Below are 24,527 nucleotides of genomic sequence, written 5' to 3' on the forward strand. Positions count from 1 at the left end.
CGGCAACTGCGAAACAGAAGGACCTTCTCACCAATCAAAGAACCGAAAGCCGCCGCATGGAGGTCCCGCTCCCCTCGAGGGTCACCCAGCCCCAAGCGGGACCCGCACTAAGTTTCGCACCCGGCCCCCCGCAGCCGTCGCCTTTCACGGCGCTCGTTTCGCCGCCGCCCGCCCGGCGGAGCATCCCCGCATCCCCCCCACGCCCGCTCCTCCCGGGGGCCCCGGGGCCGCGCCCCCGCCCGCGGTACCTGTTGCCGCCGAGGGAGGGAAAAGGAGGAGGAGGAGGGAAAAGGAGGAAGGGAGGGCGGGCGGAGTGGCGCGGGGCGGCCCCCCGGCCCCTGCCCGCCCGCCCGAGGCGCGCCGCGCCGCCCGGTGTCACGGCGCGGCACCCGGGAGGGGACGGGAAAAGGTGCCAAGTCCTTTAAAAACATGTCACATGCCCGCAAGTTCAAGTTTACGTCCCGGCGCCGCGTGCTCCCATTGGCCGAGAGGCGCGCGGCGGGGGCCAGGCCGGCGCCCCATTGGCCGAGCGGCGCCGTCACTCAGCCGCCGGGCGACATGACTGATACAAAGTTGCTGCGACACAGGCGGCAGCCGCAGCTCCTTAAAGCCGCAGGGCGCCGCGCCCCGGGACGGCGCGGGGCCGGGCCGGGCCGCGGAGGGCGGTTCGGGGAATGGGGGGAGACGGGAGGTGCGTTCGCCCGGGGCTCGGGTACAGCGGCGGGGCGGCGAGGCCGAGCGTCACCCCCGCGCCAGCCCCGGTTTTCCGCGTTTCGGCGGCGCGTGGATCCGAGCGGCGCCGGTGCAAGGATGGGTTAAAAAAAAACAGAATAAAATGATAAATAAATAAAAAACGGGGAAGAGGGGAAAAAAAAATAAAAAATAAAAAAAAAACGGCGGTGGCGGCAGAGCGCGCCGAGCCTCAAGGACTCGTCCTCTGCTCGCCGCTGCCGCGCGCATCCCGCCCGGCGCTGCTTTTTCCCAGGGAGACGCGAGGAGAGCAAAGTTTGAGCCCCGCGCTGCCCCCCGCCCCGCGTCCGACGTCCCCCACCCGTCCTTCCCCAGCGCTCGCCGCCCCCCGCCCCGCGTCCCACCCGGGAGAGGCCGTCGGGGCGCCGCGCACCTCCCGCCCGCAGCCGTGTCCTCCGCGCTGCGCCCATCCGCACGCGCTGCCCGGAGCCGCCGCCGTCACACGGCTGCGTCCCTCCTCCCCGCGAAGTTTTCAGGCTGCGGCCGTGACCTGGATACCGCGCGGGGTCCGCGCTGCACTCACCTCTCTACGACATGGTGGTGGTGGTGGTGGTGGCGGCAGGAGGAGGCGCGGCCCCCGGCTGCTGCCAGCGAACCATCCGACAGCGAGCGCGCACCGGCTCCGGGAGGGGAGGAAAAAAAAAACAGAGGGGATTTGGGGAATGCGCGGCGGAGCGGGCGCGGAGGGGCTGCGGCGCGGCGGGCGGACAGCTCCCACCATGGACGCCTGAGGTGGGTGGGTGTTCCCGCGGGTCACACCCTCGGCCGGCGGCGGAGGGGAGCGGGGGGTGGATCCAGGAGCGGGGAGGAGGTGAAGAGGGAGAAAGCGGGGGGGAGGAGGGGGAAAAAGGGAGACACCCTCAAAAAAAAAAAAAAAAAAGCCACGGGAATAATAATAATAATAATAATTGAAAAAAATAAATGCAACAAACTTATGTCATTCCAGGTAAAACTCCCATCTGCGCCACCAAGGAGCGGGAGGGAGGGGAGCGCTGAGGGTGTAAACTTTTTCCTCCCCCCGGTGCCGCCCGGCCCCTCGCAGCGCCCCGCGGCCGCGCCGCCTCCTCCCGCGCCGCCCCGGCGCTCCCGGCGGCACCCGGCGGCGCGGCGCCGCGGGGTTCCTCACGCACGGAGCCGCCGCCGCCGCGGTTCCTGGTTCGCGGAGCCGCCGGAGGAAGGGAAGGAGGGCGGGAGGCAGAGCGGGCGGCACCGGGGGAGGAGTGTCTCCGCGCCCTTCCCCCGGCGGAGCGGCTCTCCCGGCCCTGGCGGCGGCACGGAGCCCCCAGGCGGGCTGCGGGTTGCGGGCGCAGCGCTCCGCGGGGCCGGGAAGTGCGGGAGACGGCACCGCACACAGCACCGCGCCGCACCGCGGAGTCGAGCGGGCGCGGGGCTCAGCGGTCACATCGCTGCGGGCTTTGCATTCATATTTCCGTCGTGGCTGAGATGTTTCCACGCGGATTATTGGGAAGTTCGGGGCGTTGCACGTTTCTTCCTTTAAACATCCTAAAAAAAATAAAAGGAAGCGGCGGAGGGAGGGAGGGAGGCGGCCGCACTGTGCTCCCGGGCGGAGGGCTGCTCGCCCCTACCTGCGGCACAGGGCCTGGGCCGGCGGCGCTCCATCCGCTGCCGTCCGCAGCCGTCAAACTTTGCGGGAACTTGATCGATGCGGAACGGGGCGGCACGCGGTGCTGCCGGAGCTGGGCTGCAAGATATCAGCGCGCTCGGGAGCTTAATTTCACAATTAGTTTGCCGTATTATTGGAAGCAAATCATATTTCACTGTGCCTACACCAGCGTGCTATTTTTAGCCAGAATGTCGCTAAAAAGGAGGAACCTAGCGAGATGTATTATCGCGCAGAACGCGAACAATTCCCTCTCCCGTACCTCGCTCAGTGCCACGCAGCTGCTAGGGAGCTCGGGTCGCTCCCAACCCGTCGCCGGTGCTCTCCGGGACAGAGGGCAGCGCCTGCCCGCAAGGACCCCCGGCAGAGCCGGCCCGCTTCGTGCCGCGCACAGCAGCGTAGTGCTGGGCCGAGGGTCGCGCTGCTTTGTCTCACTCTTCCTGCCATTCTTGTGGGGTTTATTTTTATTATTCAGGGCAAAGGTGTAAATACAAACAGCAGCTGGAATGCTTGGAGGTAGTCTCAACCTTCGTGGTGTATAACTATGATTATTACTGTTGAGCAAATAGAGTTGAGGTAACGTTCCTAATGCCTTGGTACCAAATGGTTGTTGGTTGTTTTTTTTTTTTTCCCCTTTTTTCCCCATCCTAGCAGAGAGATGGCAGCTGGAGGGGCAGAGTGCCTGCCTGGTGCGCGCAGGATGCTTGCAGACTTCGTGCAGATTCAGTGCAAACCTCATTTGTTTTCTGCCCGCAGTTCGCAGGAGCACTCCGCTTTTTAGTGGTTGACACGGCAGCTATTTTTAGCGGCATTTTAACAGCTGTCACTAACAACCAAGATCTCATCTTGAGCGGGGAAGGGAGATTATCTGTTTTATTTAAAAAAAAAATAAAAAATAAAAATCAAACGACATAATTGCCAGATTATAAAATGAAATTTAGATCTTTATCTGTAAAGAGAAAAGGCTATCTGTTCCCATTATGCCAATCCCATAAAAAAAGTTCCTACGGTGGGCTTGATAAAATAATGACTAGGGTCTACCAGACTGGGAAATACTGCTGTTCTGTAGATACACATACAAACGTATAAACAGTGCTTGCAATTTCTACTTGGAGTGGCCCTGTGGCCACTCCTGCTGTTGTGTCACAGCTTGGGGAGGGGCACTGTTCTCCAGGTGGTCCGGGGAGCAGCGAACTCTTGCAGGAGAGCTCCCTACCCTGGCTCTGGATGGAGGTCAGCCTATGTCAGACACATAGCATGGAGCAGCGGGCACAATGGGGTAAGCCACACTGTGGCAGATGTCATCCCTGCTCCAAAGATAGTGGCAAATTTGCCCTGGATAATGTGATGCTGAACAAGATAACTCGGCGAGCGCCAAGCATTACCTCCTCCCCTGCTCGCAAAGCCAGCGACTTTGCACTGTGAAAGCAGCCTACTGTACTGCCTTGCTTAGAGGTCATGTGCCCTATTTTGAGAACTGAACCAAAGCGGATGAAGTTTTGAGCCATGTCCAAGTGAGGCAGCTGGGCATTTCCCACTGCTCCCGGCTCCAGCGAGGCAGGCAGTCACATGCTGTGATGGACAAGTCCTTCAGCTCAGAGTTAACTTTGACGCTGCTCACCTTACCCGTGAGTGCAGGAGATGTGTAGCTGGCTGGGGATCGCTTTTCAGAAGGACTGCAGCCAACTTTGGGAGGATGCGGTAGAGTGGAGGTTGCTTTCCCAGTACCAGTGGTGTCGGTGTCCCGAGAGCACCCCGCAGCCTGCCTGCTCCCCAGCTCACTGCACTGAACACCTGGCTTCCCAGGCACACTGAAAGCCTTACAAACCTGACACAAACCCTGGAAAACTGTAGGTAAACATGTTTCTGCTTGGCACGCTCTTGCGCTCCTGGATATCAATATTTTATCTGTTTCGTCCAGTTTTTAGCAATTTTATTTTCTAATTATGGCTAAGTCTTTTAGCTGAGCAACAGAACATGTTCCCTTTTAACCTGCTTATTTCTTTCCTTTTTTTTCCTTTTTTTTTTTTTTTTTTTTTTAATGCTTCTTAATGGCCCATGTTATAACTGCGGTTGAACCACATCTAAGTATAGTACAATTGCATTTCTAATGCATATTGGCATTAGAGACTACTTGCTTGTGTGAAGGGCCAAGACGTGCATTTGAAAGCACGAGTTTCCAATATGTTTTAAATCACGTTTTTTATTGATGATCAGCGCTGATAGTTTCATCTGGTTCAAAATGAAAATGTCTCACAAGGAATTGCATGTTTTGAATTACAGGTCTTGTTGACAAGGGTAGGGTAAATGAAGCACAAGTAATAACGTGCAGGCAGTACTCCGTATATTTTGTAGCTTTAATATTGCTGTTTCTACCTGTGTTGTTTATATTCATCCTCCAGCTTGTTTATTACTTGTGCTATTACTTGTGAGAAAATGTAACCTGATAAAAGCACCACGCTACAAAAATTGTCACTACCACAGAACTCAGACTTATCTCAATATTAATGAATTCCCAGCAATAAAAGGCAGTGGTGGCTAATTGTATCTTAATATTTATCTACTTCCTACTGGCATTTTTACAATATCAAATGGTAACTCATACTGTAATCTGATTAAAATTTTGAAGTAACCATAATAGCACTGTACCTATGCCAAAGATCCAGACATAGTCTTTAACAGCAGAAAAAAGAAGAGAGTGAAGAACACCCTCCAGCACTTAATAAACATATCAAATGCAAATTGAAGGAAATTATTTAATCACTCTATAGGCTAGTTAATTTTGATGATTATTCACGGTTCTAGTAGAAATATGTACAAAGAACAAGTTACTACCAAAACTGTCATGGCACCAAGGCCATAAGTAGAATTTGAAGCTTGCTGCACTGAGGAAATTACATTTCTGATTAAATGAAAGTGCAGATTTAAATCTCCAACAGCAAAAGGTGAATTCTTCTGCAGTTTTCCCAATTCTTCCATAATCCTGAAATTTCCTGCTCTTCTCATGCAGGCTGTGCTCCAGCTAGAGGATCTCATTCAGTGTGCCACCAAATATCTTTGGGCCCAAGCTGGGCAGCTGATCTCACATGGCAGGGAGGATTGTTCTGTGTTGGATGCATGTTGGTTGCATACAGGTTGGACTGAAAACGAATACATTTTCCCCGAGGATCTGTAATTTGATGTTCTAAGAAAGTACTATGCCTTTGAAGATGAAGGTCCTGCCACGATTCTTGGCTTGTGTCAGGAATGATGTAGTGAGCAGGACTAGAGAAATAATCCTGCCCCTTTGTTCGGCATTGGTGAGGCCTCACCTTGAGTACTGTGTTCATCTTTGGGCACCTTAGTACAGAAAGGAGATTGCAGTGCTGGAGCAGGTACAAAGAGGAGCAGCAAGGCTTGTGAAGGGCTTGAAGAATATGCCTACAAGGAGAAATTGAAGGAACTGGGACTGTTGAGTCTAGGGAAAAGGAGGCTGAGAGAAGACCTTATTGCTCTCTTCAAATACCTGAAAGGTGCTTGCAGCAAGAGCGGTGTTGATCTCTTCTTACTGGTGACAGGTAACAGGACGAGGAGAAATGGCCCCAAGTTGTGCCAGGGGAAGTTTAGGTTGGATATCAGGAAACACTTCTTTACAGAAAGGGTGGCTAAGAACTGGAATAAGTTCCCCAGGGAGGTAGTTGAGTCACCATCCCTGTATGTGTTCAAAAGCTGTTCAGATGTGGTGCTCAGAGACATAATTTAATGGTGGGTTGTTAGAGTTAGGGTAGCATGGTTAGGTTGCGGTTGGACTCTATGATCTTTAATGTTTTTTCCAACTTGAGCAATTCTATGATTCTATGATTCTTTGGGCCTAGACTAGTATTCTGGTAATCCAGGGTGATGCACTGCAGAGTTTTCTCATTGTCCTCTCTGATACTTGACCCACAAGTCAGAGAGGGTTCCAGCATGGCACAAATTTTGACATGTTCAGCAGGTTAGCCTCTACCAGTCCCTAGCATTAGCAAATAAACTAAGTGACTCTCCTGTGAGAAGAAGCACCCTTACCAATACAGCTGCATGGCTATGGCTTAATCTCTTTTGTGAGCCTGACAGTTGCCCAGGTTGGTTTCAAGAAGCAATGCTGCCAATGCATCTGTGCTTATACAATGCTGGCTTCTGCAGCAGCCATGCAGATATATTCTGAGCTCAGGAGAGCTAATTTAATAGGCAGGAGTGGAGTAATGAAGGATCTGTCTGAGATCACCTCAGGAGGCTACGGCAAAGCCATACTAGGTATTTCCCAAATCCCAGCCCACTGCCTTTTGTCACAGGAGCAGGTTTCCTCTTCAGCCATTGCCTTCCCAAGCTGGTTACATGAGCACAAATGACATATGGATAAAAAACACATTTGGTTGTTGTCTGGGCAAGAGAAACACACCAGGATCTGTTTGAATGCATTCAGTATTGAAATGAATGTAGAAAACTCACGTTGTTAGGGCTTTCTGCCTTACAGATTAGCAGCAGTCACCAAAATCTGACGTTACCTTGCCTGCTCAAGCCTGGTCAGAAGAAGCGCATTCCACGAATGTGCAAGAATTTTTGGCATGAATTCTTGTACATGCACATTTACATTTTGGCTTCTGCGCATGCTGTTCTTGAGATTGCCACTTTGAACTCTGCTTTTTGTGAGTAATTCCAACAACAAAATTCAGACCTTCATATACACACGGAAAGCAAGCACAGAAGAGGCAGGAACAGAGCCAAATGAAAGTAGTTTTAAATGTTTTTCTTTATTTTGCATCGCACTCATAGCTCTGGCTAGACTGTGATAGAGTCAAAATTATGCACCCCACTCAAGACTTCTAAAAGAAGATCAGCCAAGACTCAGAGGAAATCTTGTTTATTTAAGAATCAAAGTTGGTCCATGGCAGGAATGACAAAGAGTTTAGCCAACCAGCATGTTTCAGTTTTGTCTTCTACGCATGACTTAAAATTGAAAAAGGAAGCCTATCTGAATTTTTTTTGTGTAGTGAAGACATCACTACTTTCTAATATAAGATGAGGTACTGATTTTTTTTTCATCAAGTTTCTTTAGTTCTCTTCTTGGCAAAGGACAGCTGCTATTGTGATATGAGTCCTGCAGATGAGCTTCACTTTTCAGGCCCTGAGCATTGCTCTTTCCTGTAAGAAGAATGTATAAGACGTATAAATGAAAAGAAACACGTAAAAATATACTCACATGTTTAGTCATACTGAGTAGCATTTGTAGCGTTTACACTACTTCAATATTATTGCAGCAATGGTGATTGTAATATGGTTTACACTGTTAGGACAGAAGGGAATAGATCTTCTTTGCTGACAGTCAGAGAAAGTGAATAAATAAAGCAAACATTTTTACTGCAGAGCCTGTGCTGAAGGGTGTCTAGTTCTAAGCTTCCTTGCAAACCTAGTGTGGAGAGTAAATGAGTCCCAGAGATTGTCACTCCTTGTTGATCATCAGTGGGCGTAGATGCAGTCGATGTAAAGGTCTATGACTCACTGAGCTTGTCGAGGTGAAACCAGAAAGGAGTAGATAATTGCACCATTGTGAAAAAGATCATCACAGTTTGATTACAGAAAAAAAACCCTCTAATGGTGCCACGACTCTTGGGAAGTTGAATAAGTAATGGGACCAAAAGTGAGGAGTTTATGTCACGGAATGGCAAAGTGTCCTCTTTAATTGATCCATTTTAATCAAATGTGCCAGAAAGATTTGCAGGACTGAAGACGTAATAGGTCAAAACATGCTAAGGTACTTTCCCATGCAAGTTCTGATTAAAATAAAGAAGACAGATCCAAGAGATTAAGTGAGATAGGCAAGACATATCTGAATCCATAAATTACTGGAATACTTCATCAAAGAGGTTATGTGACCTCCTGTTGTATATACAAAAAAGGTACTGAGTTCAAGTTTACCCAGTCTGGTTTCATACTCTGTAAAATGAAAATGAGGAAGAAGGGATTACAGGTAATTCAAATTGATAGGAACACAGCAATACGAAGAGGGCATCTATGTTTGAGGGTTAATGAAAATTGATTTGTTGCTACATAATCCAGAAAATGTGTATATAAAATACAGAAAATATATAAGCAATTGAGAGTTGAAGTAGCAATAGTATAAAACAGTATGCACCTTTATAGAGTGCATGAAACTTGGCAGGATGGTTTCCATGCTGGCAAAGACAATATAAGGAGGTCCCAGCCCCTCCAGGGATGAAGCCTCCACAGCTTCTCTGGGCAGCCTGTGCTGGTGTCTCACCTCTCTACACTGACGTGAAAGGACTCAGCATCCTGGCCAAGAGGGCAGGAATATATTTGGTTTCCAGCTTGTCCCTCTCCCTGTGAGGCCTCCTCATGTACAGCACCTACAGAGTCAGCTGTGAGACAAAGCTTTTTATCTGGGGTGGGTGAAGTTTTTATGGGGTGTGAGCTAGGACCAAACCTCCAGGGATACAAGAGGGTTGAGAACAGCAGTCGTCAAAATAGGATAGAAGATTGGAAGCTCTTCCAAACTGTGTCCCGGTGACCTTGGTAAGGAATAAGACATGACACTCTTATTGTAGACCAATCCAAAGAGCTGTTCAAAGAAACCTTAGTTTGAGGTGAAACGTAAAACAGTCAGTCAAAACCAGAGCAATGTATCTCCTCTATCCTCCTTTGCCTCTTTCTCCAGCTCTTTGCACTTCTGTAAAACTGAAAAAGAAGAGGAAGGCTACAGGTGCACATCGTAAATCTTTGCCAAAGATCATCTGTAAATGACAGTGTATGGCTTCAAGTGTGTTCAGTGGTTATTCCTTGTTTGATGCAGCAGTGGCCACATAATTATGTTGCTTCAGGGCTTGCAAGAACATAATATTAAATCTGATTCCACTTATTGCTGTGCATCCCTGCTATTTTTACTTGTTGGATTTAAATTTAATAATATTTTGACATTATCTTCAGGTTCAGGTGAATGAGTATCTTCTTTTCAGAGACTGTGGGTTTTCCATGAGAAAAAAAAAATAAGAGATCTGTCCTATAACTATAACATGAAATAGATACCGTTCAAAGCATTGCACATCACAAGAAAAGCTTAATACCAGAAACGCTTTTGATAAAAGCAATGGAAGACACAGTGAAAGTCACTGTAAGGCAACAGCGCAGGGTCACAGAGCACCTAAGTTTGGGCACGGATCCCATTAGGGTGCCTTGTGCTATCAGGGCTGCAGACGCATCTGGAGACAAGAAGCTTCACTTCATTAGGATGGTAAAAAGTTAAAAAAAAAAAAACAAAAAAAAAAAAACAAAAAACATTTTAAGAGCGTGAAACAGCAGGCTGAAAGTCTTCCAGTTAGGCTTGAAAGTTTATCAAAGTATTGGGTAAATCCTACAGCTCTGGTGGATTAGATTTTGCAGTGTGTTGGACAGTGACCAGAAAAATGAGAGATCCAGAGAACTGGGAGATACCACTTCTCTGAGTTTTCCTCTTAGTATTAGCCTAAGTCAGCTGGCACTGTCACATGTGAGCATTCATTTCTCTGAGTGACGGTAGTGGTACAGATGGCTGTATCACTAGTATTTGACTGCAATTTGGGCTTGACATACCTCAAGGTCTCTCACTGTTTACCTGCAGAGTCTGACAAGTGAGTCAGTGGCCAGCAGCATGTCTGCTGAGCTCCACCATCCAGAGGGAAGCAGCCAAAAGCCCTGGGAAGGAGGAGTCAGCATGCTTTGTCTCTCACAGGTGGTAGGACAGCATCTCTGATGCATGGCTCATCCGACAGGTTGCCAGCATCTCTGGGCCCTGTGCAGCAGATGAGCAGGATTTCCTGCCTATTGCAGGAGATTTCTGCTGATGAAACTCTCAAGCTGACAGTGTGCGTGCATCTTCTATGGGAATGCCCCCTGAAGCGAGCTGCTCAAGCCCGTGTGGCCACAAAGCCTACTCTGTCCCAGAGCCTGGCGGGCTTTCCTTGTGGCTTTCTGTGTTATCTTTAAAAATATGGTTGACTGAAGCTGCACAGCCCTTGGAAGCCATGTGCAAATACAAATTCTTTGTGCGCAACTGGACTATAGCCACTCTAAAAGCAAGTAAAACAAGTCGCAGTACCTAGATCACAGATATGTCCATTAATTTAATTTACATGATAATTTAACTCAAGAGGTACCATATTTTTGGTCCCTTACCTGGTTTCTGGAGATAGATCAGCTGCCTCTGCACTGCTTGCAAAGTGTGTTATCTTTCTTGTAAAGATACTCTTTCAGGAGCAAGAAGAGAAGAAAATTGAGTTGAACTTCTGTCAATTGCATTCTAAAATGAAGCTCAAGAATTTCCTCAGAAGGAGGCAAACAAATCGTTTGGGCTTTCCCACGACTTTAAGACTCCAGGCTGAAATAAGTGAATAAAGGAAATAAGTTGGCTGAGGAGATAAATAAAGGCTTGCTGAAAGCTTCAGATTGCAAGAAAGAAGAATTTCATAAAATTCGAAACCCAAGATCCTGGAGATATAAACTGACCAATAGACAACCATTTTTCTATCAAATATATAGCTGATCAGCAAGCGCACAACCACATATTCATAACCAAGCGGAAAATAAACATCCAAACACGGCCAGCTGTTTACTGAACATATGTACAAATTCTATACGTTTTTATGTAATACAGTGCACAGATGAGGATATATGCATGGACAGAAGATCAGACCAGAGATGAAGAAAACATTTTACTTTGGGTCAAAGAGGACATCAGTTGTGGTAGCGCTTTGGCATAGGATATATTAACGATAGAAAAAAAAATGAATTGAATTGCACTCTTCTGCTACTAACTTCAGTTTTTACTTTGTTGCCCATCATTCTGTGATGGATAAAAGCTTAGTAAATCTGCACATACATAACTCTAGCTGCTTTGCTGTTACAATAGTTTCAGCAGTATATTTACTCAGTGAATCCTCTTTGAAACGTGTTGCTTTGAGAGATGGTTTCGGAAGTATGTGACAGATTATTTTAATAAAGTAAACATAAGTAGATATAATGAGAGCAAGATTAAATACCTTTAAGAAGGTGCTTGTATCCTACCCTTTGTGTAATTTTCAGTTTTGAAGTGGCAAAATCAGATAATGAGAGTCACAGAACACGATTCCCAGATTCACTTGGGTTTGGAAAGGGAAAGTTTGCTTGAAGTAAGTATGATGGAGCTGGCATCCTCACAAGATATGGTGGAAGAAATTACTCCTTGAGCCCAAGGAAACAACCTTTATGAAGGAGACAACCAAGAGGTTGCAAGCGATGTGAACAGATTAAATTTCTTGGAGATTAAAGTGAGCTTTTTGACATTTGAGAGACCCTAATAAAAACTGGATTGTGCTTACCGTCATCTGTGGACAACGTTGGTTACTGATCTGTTTACTGGTAAAAGGAATTCTTGCTTCAAATCAAATGGTCAAAATGAGGTGGTTTTAGGAAAGGGAATGACCCCTGCAGGATGGGGGTGAGTACTGTCATAAATCATACAAAATGTGATTGAGACTCTCCCATAGGCAAGACAGAAAATCAAATTAAAGTGAACATTGTATTAAAGGAGTTTCAGTGGATGCCTTGGAGAGCCCTGATTTTCATGTAAATGCTCATTTAGACTGAGGTTTACTGCCTCCACAGAATAATGGAACAGAAAAGAAAAGCATATTTAATTGAAAAGGGAGGGAATGCCAAGGAAATAGATGAACTGCATTTCACTTTCTGACTTTGCTTCCAGATCATGGGACTATGGTAGCTCACTGTCTTAAATTGTACAGAGAAAAACAGTAATTGAACTTTGAACCACATAATTTGGGAAGTATTGCTTTTTTTTTCCTTTAGCAAGCCTTATAGATTATTGCAGCTTCAGATAATTTCCCAGCCAGGTCCTTCTGCATGTCCTTGTGGGAATTGCCTAGTGATTGACAGCTTTGATCTGGAAATTTTTGCAGCTAAACTTCTACAATTCATATGGAGAGAACTGCCAAATAATTTGACAGATACACGCCAAGAAGTGACGTATCCGAATCTGTGAGCTGTCATGCAAACTTTTTACAGGAACTGACATTGGAGTTGTGCTCTGTGGGTACAGTGAGCACTGGGGACAGCTCTGGGTGGTCTGCAAGGGACTGACCCTACCGGCAATGGACAATGGCTGCTGACACTTGATCCCAGCAAAATGTTTGTCAAAAGTGATGGATTTTGTGGTCTTGGTACCATTGTTCAGGCAAATAGTTTTGTGCCTTAAAGAGTGAGAAATTAACAAAATGTTTCCTGAAAGCAAATTCTTAATAAGAAGCCCAAGAGTAAATAAAATCATTTTAACTGAGCTCAAAATGAACATACGAGAATACAAAGAAATACTGCTTTTGCATCTGTTTTCTCCACCTCCCCCCTCTGCATTTGTACACATTTGCTCCACCTGAAAGGGAGGATATTAAGATTTATCTTAGCAGTAAGAATCAACAAAATTATAAATGTCATGGTATCATGTAGGCTATCAGGCGATTGACGCTGGACATGTTCAAACCAAACTGAGCAAACACATTTTGTTTGCATTCAAGCTAATGCCTGAACACTGGAGTTAACCTACACACAGAGCAGGTGCAAGGTAGTTTGCCTCACCTAACAACCTAAGATGCTGACTGTGTAGTCTGAACTATCTCATTCTAAACCCTTGTGTTGCATTTGTCTACTGAAACTTCACTCAGTGGAGTACAAAAAAAATCTCATCAAGCTTAACAAAATAAACCTTAAAAACAGCTTTCAACATTAAATGCTTTTATACTCTACCATGTACAAAGTTACATAACTGTTTTAAGGAGGGTTTAAGCTGGAGAAAGTGACCTGAAGCCAAAAGCTGGCAACATGCTCATTAGGATACACAGGGGAAATGTTAAGGCAGTAACTGTAAAGAGGGAGGGAAGGAGGGGTGCCATCCCAGGCAGCAGTGCGTGACACTTCAGCCAGTGAGCCCATTCACAGGGGAGGAGGAACGCATAAACAGGAAGAAACGGCAAAGAAGAAGTCATTTAATTGTGGGCTAGAGAAGAAAACATCTCTTGGGAGATTTATTCTGGACAGCTCAGTGTCTGTGCTGGGGGGAGCAGGGCAGATGCAGTTAAGAGCTCTTGGGTCCCGCCTGTCCTGGAGGAAGTTAGAAATGCCAATGAGCTGAAATGGTGAGATACCATAGCAGTGGGGGAAGCTGAGGACACTCAGCAACATACTAATAGCATTTCCTGCTGTCTCATCCTTCTCACACCTTTCTAAATTACTCTTCTTTCTTGAGAAATTTCTTCTAAACCACCTCCTGGAAGATTTTTCTAGGATATCCAACTGGAAGGGAATGTGCAGTAAAAAGTGTTGGGTGCTGCAAGCCTCAGCTAAGTGAGCTCTGACAGGACACTGGCTGGTTGATTAAACCACTTTTTTTTTTTCCCACACATTCTTTGTAGTTTGGTGTTCCTCATTTTAAAAACACTTGACCATGGTCTGCAGACATACAAGCAGACACATCCCCAATGAACTTCGAATGCATAACACGATATGTAGTTGTTAACACTCTAAGCAAATCAAAAGCATGATTCAAATACGTAAAATAGTAGAAACTCTGGACCTTTGTTTCTCCTTTATTTATACTGCCATGTTTAAGTGTTGTTAGCATCAACACAGAGTCGTGTAAATGAAGTCACCAATAACTTCCCAGTCACTTAAACTATGATGATGAGCACTGTAGAGAAGCTGCCGAGCAGATAACTTCGCCTTCTTTATCTTTTCCTAGTTTGTTTCTCTCTTCGTGCTTGCTCTCCTCATGATCTCCCTAGTTGGCCAGGCCACGACTCCTCACTCATTTCATCTTTTCCACCCTCTCCAGCTTCCCAATGTGTGGTTTACTCATTTCTAATCCCAACAGCAACAGTCCCTGGACTCCTGCCCTAGACTCCTCCCTTTCTTTCCACAGCCATATACTAATCCCCAGCTCATGGCATCGTCTCCCTTTATGTGTCCGTGACCTGCCATCTAACAGCATAGTCAGTGAATATAACAAAGTTATAACCACAAAACAAACAAAAGAATTTGGCTAAGCAGATTATAATAACAGAAAGAGACCAGAGAGAAAGCCTACCTATGCCCCTGGGATCCCTGCAAAACTCCAGAGGAGTAATCTCCAGAAAAGATCCTTCCCCACTCGTAGTCAGCTCTTAAATGGGTCTAGGAGAGGTGGAGCCAGGCTTCAACCCTTCCGGCAGCACAGGTGAATTGCCTTCACCTGTGCTCCCAGGGCTGACTCTGGTTGCCTCAGGCGATCAGTCAGAGGTTTAGGCAGTGATTCAGCAGTTCCCATGCAGACAGCAACTTCTCAGTTGCTCCCTGTACTTATTCCTTCTTCCACTCATTACCAGGGCTAGGCACCCAGGCTCAGGTCCTGATTTAGCACACAGCTGGAGCTTGTTCTCAGTGGACACCCTGATGGAGTATGCACAGTAGTTAGTAGCTCCAGGTCCTTGTGAGGGCAGCTTATTTTTATCAAAAAGTTCATTTTTGTTGGGCTGGTATACTTATAGATGGGATCTGTTAAGGGATAGCAAGTCTATGCCGAGCACGTTCAATAACAGTTTTTATGAAGTTCACCTTCTAAAAAAACATTAGTGGTCCTGCACAGAAACTGGACAGGGTTCTTTGACACAGCTTCTTGTTCTGACAGCAAAGTTCTGGAAGGATGCTAGGATTTTCACCAGAAAGACTGTTCCTGTGTTTGCTTTTAGAAACATCTGAGCTAATTCAGCTCAAGTTAGTATTTTAAAACAAAAGTGAAGAAACCACTTGGTGTGGAAATATTTTATAGTTTCTCTACATGTTATGAGCAATTGGAATTAGGATCTGCAAAGTGGTTAGCAATAAATAAAAACTACTGCTTGTGCTGATACTAACAGTGTGGGTAGGAATTATAAATCTAAATGCATCCATATTGAGGGGGTGTTGTAGATGCAAGCTGCATTTTATCATTTGAAGCTTCAGAAAGTTTAGTGAGTAAGCTCAGTTTGATCATAGAGGTCCTGAGATGCCTCGTCCAGCTTTGAAGTTGATTCTGCTTTGAGAAGGATGTTGGACAAGATCAGCTCCCAAGATTCCTTCCAACCCATTTTTTTCCATAGTTCATTTTTATCATATGAACTTCCAAGTATTTTATACTCTAGTTTTCATTATGGTCATATTTTCAAATAATGAACCATTACTGCCTATTGAAAATACTGCTTTTGAAGACTAAATATGACACAAATTTTTAATCTGTTGTCTTTGGCATAGAAGATAGAGAAACTGGAGTAAAGAAGTACATCTGTAAAGCTTAAATGCAAGTAAGCTATGATTATTTGTGGGCTACGTTTGCTACCAAGTTGTTTAACTGCATTGTGAATTCTTTCTGTGATTTCAACTGCTCTGTATGACGAGCAAATGCCATCATGATTCTAGTGAGAAGAGCAATCACAATAGCAACATTGTGCTGTTTCTAAGAACTACAGAGCGAACCCTAATAAATAACAAGCTTAGTCTCAGAGCAAAACATGTCAGGATATGAAAATCATCTTTTTCATAGAAATGAATGTGAAGTTTGATTTAGTGTTTCATATCCTAGGTGTATCAGTAACACCCTAGCAGCAATCATTGGCAGTAAACCATTACTTTATTTCAAACTGCACATAATATTTAGAGCTGAGGGAGCAATGCATTTGAGAACGCTAAGGCTGAAAATCTGTTCAGAGCAGAGATTTTTCAAATATCCCCATTCTTCATACATGCATATTGATTTTTGTTTCATGTTTGGAATCACTTAGCTGGAGAAGTCAAGTGCTAACACGTCCCAGCTTTGCCTGCAGAACAGGAGTAAAATGGAGGCTGTGGGTATGTTGTGACTCCCACTGGAGGAGTATGTGGTAAAAGTAAGAGAATGCAGACTGTAACTGTCTCCTGCAAATCTCTGAATACACCCTGAGAAACTAAAGCACGCAAGAAATGTCTGGTTGCCAGTACAACTGGTTGCACAACATTGACTCCCCTTTGGTCTAGCAGATCTCAGATCTGTTGACCTGGACAATCTCTCTTAGTCAAAGTGAAGAAGTTACAAAAAGCACCTCGCAGTAAACCCTGAGCATAAGAAGAGATTCATTTAGCATGATTCTCTATGCTTTTATAAACTTGTATTTGGAGATCCTGCACCAGGTAGTCTCTCGGGAGCACATGACGGCCTGAGCAAAGTGTCTTGTGATCAGCATTCGGAGCTGATCACAAGAGCCCAAACCTGAGCCAGCCAGGTGATACAAGCTTTCCTGATTAGCCCAGTGACAAGAATACTCCTTTCCTTTCCCACTGCTTCTGTGTGCTTTGAGTGGGGGGTAAGGTGCAGCAGACTTTGCACCACAGTGTTAGCACTTACAGAGCAGAATCATCAGCAGCAAAACATACATGGTATTTCCTAACTACTTCCTCAGTTAAGCAGTAATGAGGCTTCTTAGTGTGCAACAATTAGGCCTGATTTTGTTGGGAATCAGAGCAGATAAGTTATTAGCAAAACAGTCAAATTAGGAGAGTCAAATGATCTTTTTTAAATCACAATACTCTGTTTTCCAGAGTAGCATCTTTCATTCTCTTTATAAGCAGTGGATAAAGAAGCAACATGGTTTCCTGTGTGCTCATAAAGATATACTATAGGGTAATAAACCTGAATAATATTCATTTCCATTTGTTATAATGATTGTAATAAATCTACAAGGCATAGATGAAAGCAGTTGTACTAGCCTTACATCTCGCAGAAGATAAAAAAGCTTCTAAAAAAGACAGAATGGAGTGTTTATTATGCCTTCTTAACTTTAAGTACATTTAAAAGAATTGTCGTTTCCTTCTGTTGCAGCATTTACAAGCACCAAGATAGGTGGTAATTATAAGATAATTCAGTAACACTCTAAAATAATGATTCAGCTAATTAATGCTGAATTACAGAGGCAGTCCTACACAGATACTTATAACACCCCCATTAGCACTGACAGAGTTCATGATTATTCCAGCAAGCACTGAAAGAACTGAATGTGATTAAACCATTTCTTGAAAATGTTTGCTGGGTTATTTTTTTTTTTAATAAAATGGCGGTCTTTGATGAAGTTCTCCATAGTGCAGGTGTCTTAGTAAGGAAATGGGCCACAAGAACCCTCCTCCCGCATGCAACATCAGTGCTTGATTTTCACAAGAGCCTAAATTGAGATATCATGTTGCCCAGTGAAATCATGACCACAAAAGGGTGTAGTCTTTGGGTTATGAGCTGTGGCCAGGGCGTATGTTGCCATCTGTGGTATTGTTGGCTGGGGCTGATGGTGATGTAGGGCAGAGGAAGGGAAAAGCTTCTCACTCGTGGCCAGCAGAGAGGTTTTGTTGCTTCAGCATGCCAGGACCCAAGCACTCCTATTTGTATTTCTCCCAATTGCTTTGGAAAGTCAAAGTAGACTACTGTATTTGATGAAGCTCTGAATTCTGGAAGGGCTATAGTATTTGTATGTGTTGTATTTAGGCTTCATTGTGGAAAGGGGCAATATGAAATTTCTTTCAGCTACTTTTTTATTAATTATTTTAAATGGGCAAAAAGATTAGTAAAAATAAGTAGATTTTGTGTTTTTATTTACATGGAGAGGAACACAACTCAAAGTAATACAGTGTCTCTGATGGATTTGAATACAGCTCAATCGGAAATCTCAAGTGAACTTTCTTGTCTTCCCTTCCTGCAAGTTGATGTCACAATTCTGTATGAAGCATTGCTCATTGCTGGCAGTGATGGCATTGACAATGGTGTTGACCTGCCCAGTAACAGCAGCTGCCCAGACATCACTACTCCATGTTCTGCCTGACACTCGCACTACTTACAAGATTTTTATAAAATCACAGTCCTTTTCTTCCATAAAGATCTACACAACCAAATGTCTGAGAGGAGAAAAGTTAGAAATTGAATATAGAAGTGCAGCCACTGGGAAACCGAACACAAAGCCATCCAATTAAGATGTGTTGGTGAATACTTTTTTTCTGCCCCAATCTTAAGATTTTAATTCATGCGTGGGAGTTGTGCAGAGGCTAACGTGTGAAAACCCCCATGGAGAAGCAGGCAGGGCCCTGTGCATCACTGCTGAGCTCAGCCCCAGTTTCCGCTCCTGGAGCTGGAGAGCAGGCTCTTAACGGAGGCAAGCAGAAGCAGCACAGCATGAGATGGCAGCAGAGCTGCCTCAGCCCCACAGTTCTGGCTGCAAGATGGGAATAGTCTGGCGATGGTCCTTATGTCCCTGCAGGGGGCAGTGGGTGTTGGATCTGCATGCTGGCACCGTGTCTACAGCCCAACTATCTCCAGCTGTCAGAGATGACATCCGGCTGAGCTACAGCCAGTGTGGAACTGGGCTTTATGGTTTCTTTGGGTTACCAAAGCTCCCTTCATTCTGCCCAGAAGAACTCCAAAAATGCGGTGCTATGGATACGCAGGCAATTTCAGACTTGGCAAAACAGAGTTGCTTTCACTTATGTAAGGCTGAAGCTGCCTTTCAGTGCTTAACAGGCCGATGACTTCCTCACTCTTCATTGTGAAAGCACTGCTGATCCTGTCCTGGTCAGCTAGAGGTACTGCTGAAGTGTGTCCATCCGGCCCTTCACAATCAGTAATAGCTTTAGGACCTTCAGATGTAGATTTGGAGGATTCCAGTGGTGGTGCTGAACTTGGACCTGAGCTCTGCTTCCAACTGTGCTACAGACTTTGGGGGAATAACCCAATTTTTCCACTCTCTCTCTTGCCTCTCTGTGAAAAGGGATGATCTCTTTTCTTTCATCTATCTTACCTATTCATAGTATTTCAGTATACTGAAATCTAAGTAGTGATAACAGAACATTAAGCAAATGGGCCTGGGATTATAGAAGCTACAGAAGTGGTTAGATGGAATCAAAACAAATATAATGACAAAGAAATCACAACCACTGCTGGCTCAGTGAAAATCCCTACTTAGAAACATGGCTGAAGAAACGTGGCTGAGGGCAGGATTCGGGTGCTGCTTCTATTTTTTTTATTTCCCTTTCCTCCTAAAATGGAGGTAGGGGGGTGGAGTTCACTCTGTTTCAAGAGCCAGAGGTGTAGCAATTCCATGGGCTGTGGAGGGGGAGTATTTTTGCTAAAGGAGGAAAGTATGGGTGCACATTGGGTGATGCTCATCTGACTTTAGGACATCCAAGGTGGATGAGGCCTTAGAAAAGCCCCTGGAAATTCACTGAGTGCTTACTGAGTGCCCAGGAAAGGATAAATTTATTCTCTGATGAATGAATTGTGGTCAGCCAAGCAAGAATTTCGGAGATCATATATCTGTTGTAGAGACTAGTGAAAGAGAGGAAGAAATGGGCCAATCTGGCCCGTGTAAAGATAAACAGTGATTAGAGAAAGGAAACAATCCAAGGAACAAGCTGGATTTGGCAAGAATACATCAGCACAGTGTTTTCCAACCCTGCAAGTGTACAGCCCCTAGGCAAGACCAACAACTCCAGTTGAACACTTCAGCCAGCAAACTGCAAACACTTAAAAAAACTGATGATAGGCTCTTTGGGAGCCTCTCTGGGAGGAGGATTCTTGTCTGGCAAAGTTACTTGCATACTTCTGGCACTAAATAAACCATGTCTAACTATGGTGCTTCTGTGGTCATCCATCACCACACTACTTTTGTGCCTCACTGCATTAACCCGCTCCATGCGTACAGTCCCTGTGGCAGGGAAGGCAGCTCTCTCCAGCTTGCCAACAGATGGCAGAGGCTTAATTTTGGACCTGAGGTTGGACTTCTGATGAAATCCAGGATCATAAACCATTCTCTGGCATTAATCATGCAAGTCAGAACCGCCCGTCGTCACTGCAGCTGCGAGGGTTGGGCGTGCTTTCGGGACTCTGGCAGCAGCTCACACCACAGGAGCAGCACCCCTTCTCTCCCTCTTTGGGTGGCCCTTCAGTGGTCAGAACACTTGTTGAGGAAGGCTTGGGCTCAGAGCATCCCATGTTCTATGGGGACCAGAGTCCCCAATGTTGCCTGGCCAGTAGGATCCAGTGGAGGCTGTATTTCCCATGGCATTTGCCAAAGCAAGGGTGTGCAAAACCAAAGATTTCCAACATCTGTGAGGTCGCTTCTGAAGGCTTGTGTTTGTTGGCATACTTAGGTGGGAAGCAAACGCTCATTCTCTCTCTGCAGAGAACTTTTATATTGTGAAATGTATGTAACTGGGTTGCCAGAGCAGCCTGAGGCAGGGCAGCATGTATCATGACTGCTGTGAAACGAGACCCCTCTCCTTCCAGCAGTTTCTTATCTTTCCATTGTTGAGTAAGGCTTTTCTCTGTCTTTCCTATATCTCCTCTGTAGAATAGCCTCTTTGAAGAACAAGTCACTGCTGTTGAGCCAAGGCTGGGTTTTGGCTGGGGTCAGACTGAGTGTGTTTGAAAATTATTAAATGTGTGACAATCTTATCAAAATGACCCCTTGCATGAGTACTCCTTAGAACAACACGCGTGCTCGATGGGTGCTGCCTGCTTTTGTCCTGTTTCAAGACTTTGTGCTGTAATGCTATTACATACTTTGCTATAAGGGCTAAAAACTCTAAAGTGGTGACTCCTAGCTCAGTGTGATTTACCCTGTTGTTTTCTGCTGTGCAAAGCTTTTTCAGTGGAGCTGCGAATTCAGGAGGATGTTTGCACAGAAACATAATGAGCCTTGGCTGGTCCTCAGGAGCAGGAGCTAGGCTGAATGACCTCACAGAGAATCTGGGCTATGCTCAGGCAGAAACCACTGAGCCAGAAACAAAAACCTGGAGGAGCTAAAGTAGGCTCTCCATCCCTGCTCCATACTAGTAAAGGGGCTTTGTCCAGAAGTCTGTGGCAAATGCTAGAAGACTCATTCACACTTTTATTTTTTATTTTAAAAAGTGATATATATATATATATATTTTAAATGGATCTGTGCTTTTCAATGTGTTTGTATAAACTACTCACTTGCAAATGTGTTGTCCTTCTTCCTTGTTCTATTCTTATGATTAGCTTTGAGCTTGGTCTTCCTTATGGGCATGGGACCAGCCAGCTAAGTCCCTACATAGGCTCTGTGAAAACAAGGGTTTCTTTTACACTCTTGAAACCATACAGAGCAAGATTGGTTTGCTTTGTTGTCATGTTTATCTGTTCCCATTTTGTAAACAACTGCATAGCAGTATCTTTCTGATTTTCACCGTCATACAATACATAGCATTGGAGGAAAAAGGAGTTGTTTGAATAAGGAGCAGGACAAAGCCAGAATTTTTGTACAATAGAACTCTTCTGGCCTCTTTTAGCAATTAACTATCTTACAGCAATAAATCATGTTTTGCACTACAGGGATGTAAAGCCTTGAACAGTAAGGCTGTGGGTTATAGAATTGCTCCTCACAATGCTGTTCTGACCTCTTTCCAAAATCTGTTCTGCTTTCAAAAACTGAGAGCTTACTTATACTTAAAAGAAAAGAAAAAAAGGAAAAAAGATGAGTTGCCTTTGGCCAGAGATCAATCATGGAAAATTTCAGCCTCATCAGAGGATGTTTTGGAAACATATGAGGCCGTAAGCAGATGATCTGATCCTGATCCCACTTAGCTCACAGCTGTTTTACTCCTGCAGTAATGCCAGTGACTGTGGTGGCTTTACCCATGATGTGCCACTGTAAGCTGAGGTCAGTTTTGGGCTGTGGGTTACAATGACATCTGCACCACAGCCGCTGCAAGAGCAGTTGCTGATGGGCGATAAAGCTGTCTACAGTGGGATTATTCATCTGATTAAGGGCTACAAGACCATGCCCCATGGAGCTATAAATGTTGAGATATAAACCTCAAAATATACAGAACTTGAATTGACATGGAAATCCTTACTTTCAGGTGTTTATCTTGACCAAGTGCTCTGGCCTACAACACGCATTTTGTTTTGGTACTTCAACCTTCCGGTGCTGAGCTGGATCCCCATGAAGTGAAAATATCAATTACAATTACACGAAGCTGATTGGACTAAATCATCTGTCCCTTATAAGGAGAAGGTATTTATAACCATTCAAGGTTTTTGCAGGAGGTGGTATTTGGGCAGCACAGAGTACACGAGACCAGTAGGACAACAGTGTTGGATGTGCAAATACCTCTAAGACTGTGGGTTTTTTTGTGTGCCTTGTGTCATTGCATCCATCACCACCACTGCGGGTAACAACACCGGTTTTCTCTCATTTTCCAAATAGACTGGTGGAGAGAACTGCAGTTGCCCATCTCTCACACGAGAGACAAGGGGAAATGGCTTTTAAACTAAAAGAAAGGAGATTTAGATTGGACATAAGGAAGAAGTTTTACAGTGAGGGTGGTGAGGCATCAGCACAGGTTGCTCAGAGAGGTGGTGGAAGCCCCGTTCTTTGAAACACTCAAGATTAGGCTGCACGGAGCTCTGAGCAGCCTAATCTAGCTGTAGGTGTCCCTATTCATTGCAGGGGAGTTGGACTAGCTGACCTTTAAGGATGCCTTTCAACTCAAGTGATTCTATGATTATATGCTATCATGATCTTATCCTCTGGAAGTGAAGAAAATAAGAGAAATGGTATAGCAAAGCTGTATGATTTCTTTTAATAATCATGTGTCCTCTTCAACCACTGATACAGCTGTACTCATTTTAAATTATGTGGATTACAGCATTGAAAATGGCATTTCTGCCTGTATATCTACTTCTCATGAATATTTCTGAGGGAAGAAGTGTCCTCAAACATGCTGCTCCAATACTTTGAAGTATAGAAATTTAGCAGCTGGTCGTGTAAAATGAAGTAGCTCATCTATACACTTGAGCTGTTGCTTATCTTGTTCTTCCCTGGGTTTTTCCAAGAGCAGCAGTTAGAGGTAGGATGTTGGGTGAGATGAACCTTTGGTCTCACCTGCAAAAACTCTTTTAAAGCCCACATTTTTATAAATACAATAGCTCGTTCAGGTATGCAACATAGTCTTGTCCTCTTCTTCCTCAGGCTGCATTGTACAGTTTCAGCCACAAAATTAAATTATGTTCTGGTACTTCGTATACTCTACTCTGAAGAGAACTCCTGGGCAACAACTCTGGTGCTGCAATTGCAGATATTGGCTACACCTGTTGATGCACCTTCCCCACTGGTTATCTAAATGCACGCAGTCTTTGAGGTAGCTCCTTCTGTTATAAATAAAACTTGAAATGGAAGACAATTGTGTAACTGTAAATCACCCTCAATTTTTATCATTCCAGGTCTTGGAGAGCTGAATTGGACAAATTTGTAAGTGATCTCCAACTTACTTCCATAATCATAGAATCATAGAGTGGTCTGGGTTGGAAGGGACCTTAAGATCACCTAGTTCCATCCTTCTGCTATAGGCAGGGACACCTCCCACTAAAACAGGTTTCTCAAAGTCCCATCCAGCCTGGCCTTGAATGCCTCCACAGAGGAGACATCCACAACATCTCTGGGAAACCTGCTCCAGTGTCTCACCACCTTCACAGTAAATAATTCCTTCCTAGTATGTAGTGTAAATCTACCCTCTTCCAGTTTGAAGCCATCTCCCCTAGTCCTGTCACTACATGCCCTTATAAAAAGTCCCTCTTGAAATGTTGCAATTATACATGGCTGAATGCATCTATAAAAAAGCATGGCAAAACATTGCAAGTAACAAATGAATCTGGACTACTTACCTAAGTTATATTCAGTTTTTCTTTGAAAAATGTTGAGCTGACAGGAGATCTTATTTGTTTCATTGTGAATTTTGCCAAGAAGACTCTCAAAGTGGTTATTAGACTGATTTGGTAAACACCAAAGTCAGTGGAAAAATGCAGGCTGTAATGGAAATGAAAACACAGAACTTCTTATGATTTTATAGCTAATAAATGTCTAAAATTATTAATCTCCTTAAATAATTCTTAAATTCTTAATTAAATGGAGGGAAAGGCTATATTTAACAGAAGTTGAGCTAGAGATGTAAATTTGTAAATCTGCAATCTACTTTCTTTTGGCAGATGGAAAAACTGAAGCAGAATAGTTGCAACTGGTTTGCTCACAGTTGAAGGATGGGGCCCCAAATGTAAGGAGGT

The 24,527-nt window shown here is 44.8% G+C and overlaps 1 protein-coding gene and 2 long non-coding RNA genes across 4 annotated transcripts in view; 1 reads left to right on the forward strand and 2 right to left on the reverse strand.

Annotated features, from left to right (window-relative positions):
- The window catches only part of NR3C2 (nuclear receptor subfamily 3 group C member 2), a 199,683-nt gene extending 198,111 nt beyond the window's left edge, over nt 1-1,572 (reverse strand). Inside the window, exon 1 of one of the 2 annotated variants that reach the window (XM_048942623.1) lies at nt 1,274-1,572. The gene's annotated coding sequence lies outside the window, so the exon portion shown is untranslated. Of the gene's footprint in view, nt 1-248; nt 358-1,273 lie in introns of those variants that run through there. The other variant, XM_048942624.1, reaches the window with a different exon arrangement.
- A 2,358-nt stretch (nt 1,573-3,930) lies between these two features.
- On the forward strand, nt 3,931-24,521 carry LOC125692324 (uncharacterized). The gene is made up of 3 exons (XR_007376593.1): nt 3,931-4,221; nt 22,328-22,482; nt 24,453-24,521. It is a non-coding gene; the product is annotated as an uncharacterized LOC125692324 (long non-coding RNA).
- LOC125692317 (uncharacterized) lies at nt 7,142-14,566 on the reverse strand. The gene is made up of 3 exons (XR_007376586.1): nt 14,511-14,566; nt 10,556-10,757; nt 7,142-7,531 (listed from the first exon to the last, which is right to left on the reverse strand). It is a non-coding gene; the product is annotated as an uncharacterized LOC125692317 (long non-coding RNA).
- Nucleotides 24,522-24,527: the final 6 nt, after the last annotated feature.

The sequence above is a fragment of the Lagopus muta genome, chromosome 4, assembly GCF_023343835.1.
Source record: "Lagopus muta isolate bLagMut1 chromosome 4, bLagMut1 primary, whole genome shotgun sequence".
Classification (NCBI taxonomy): domain Eukaryota; kingdom Metazoa; phylum Chordata; class Aves; order Galliformes; family Phasianidae; genus Lagopus; species Lagopus muta.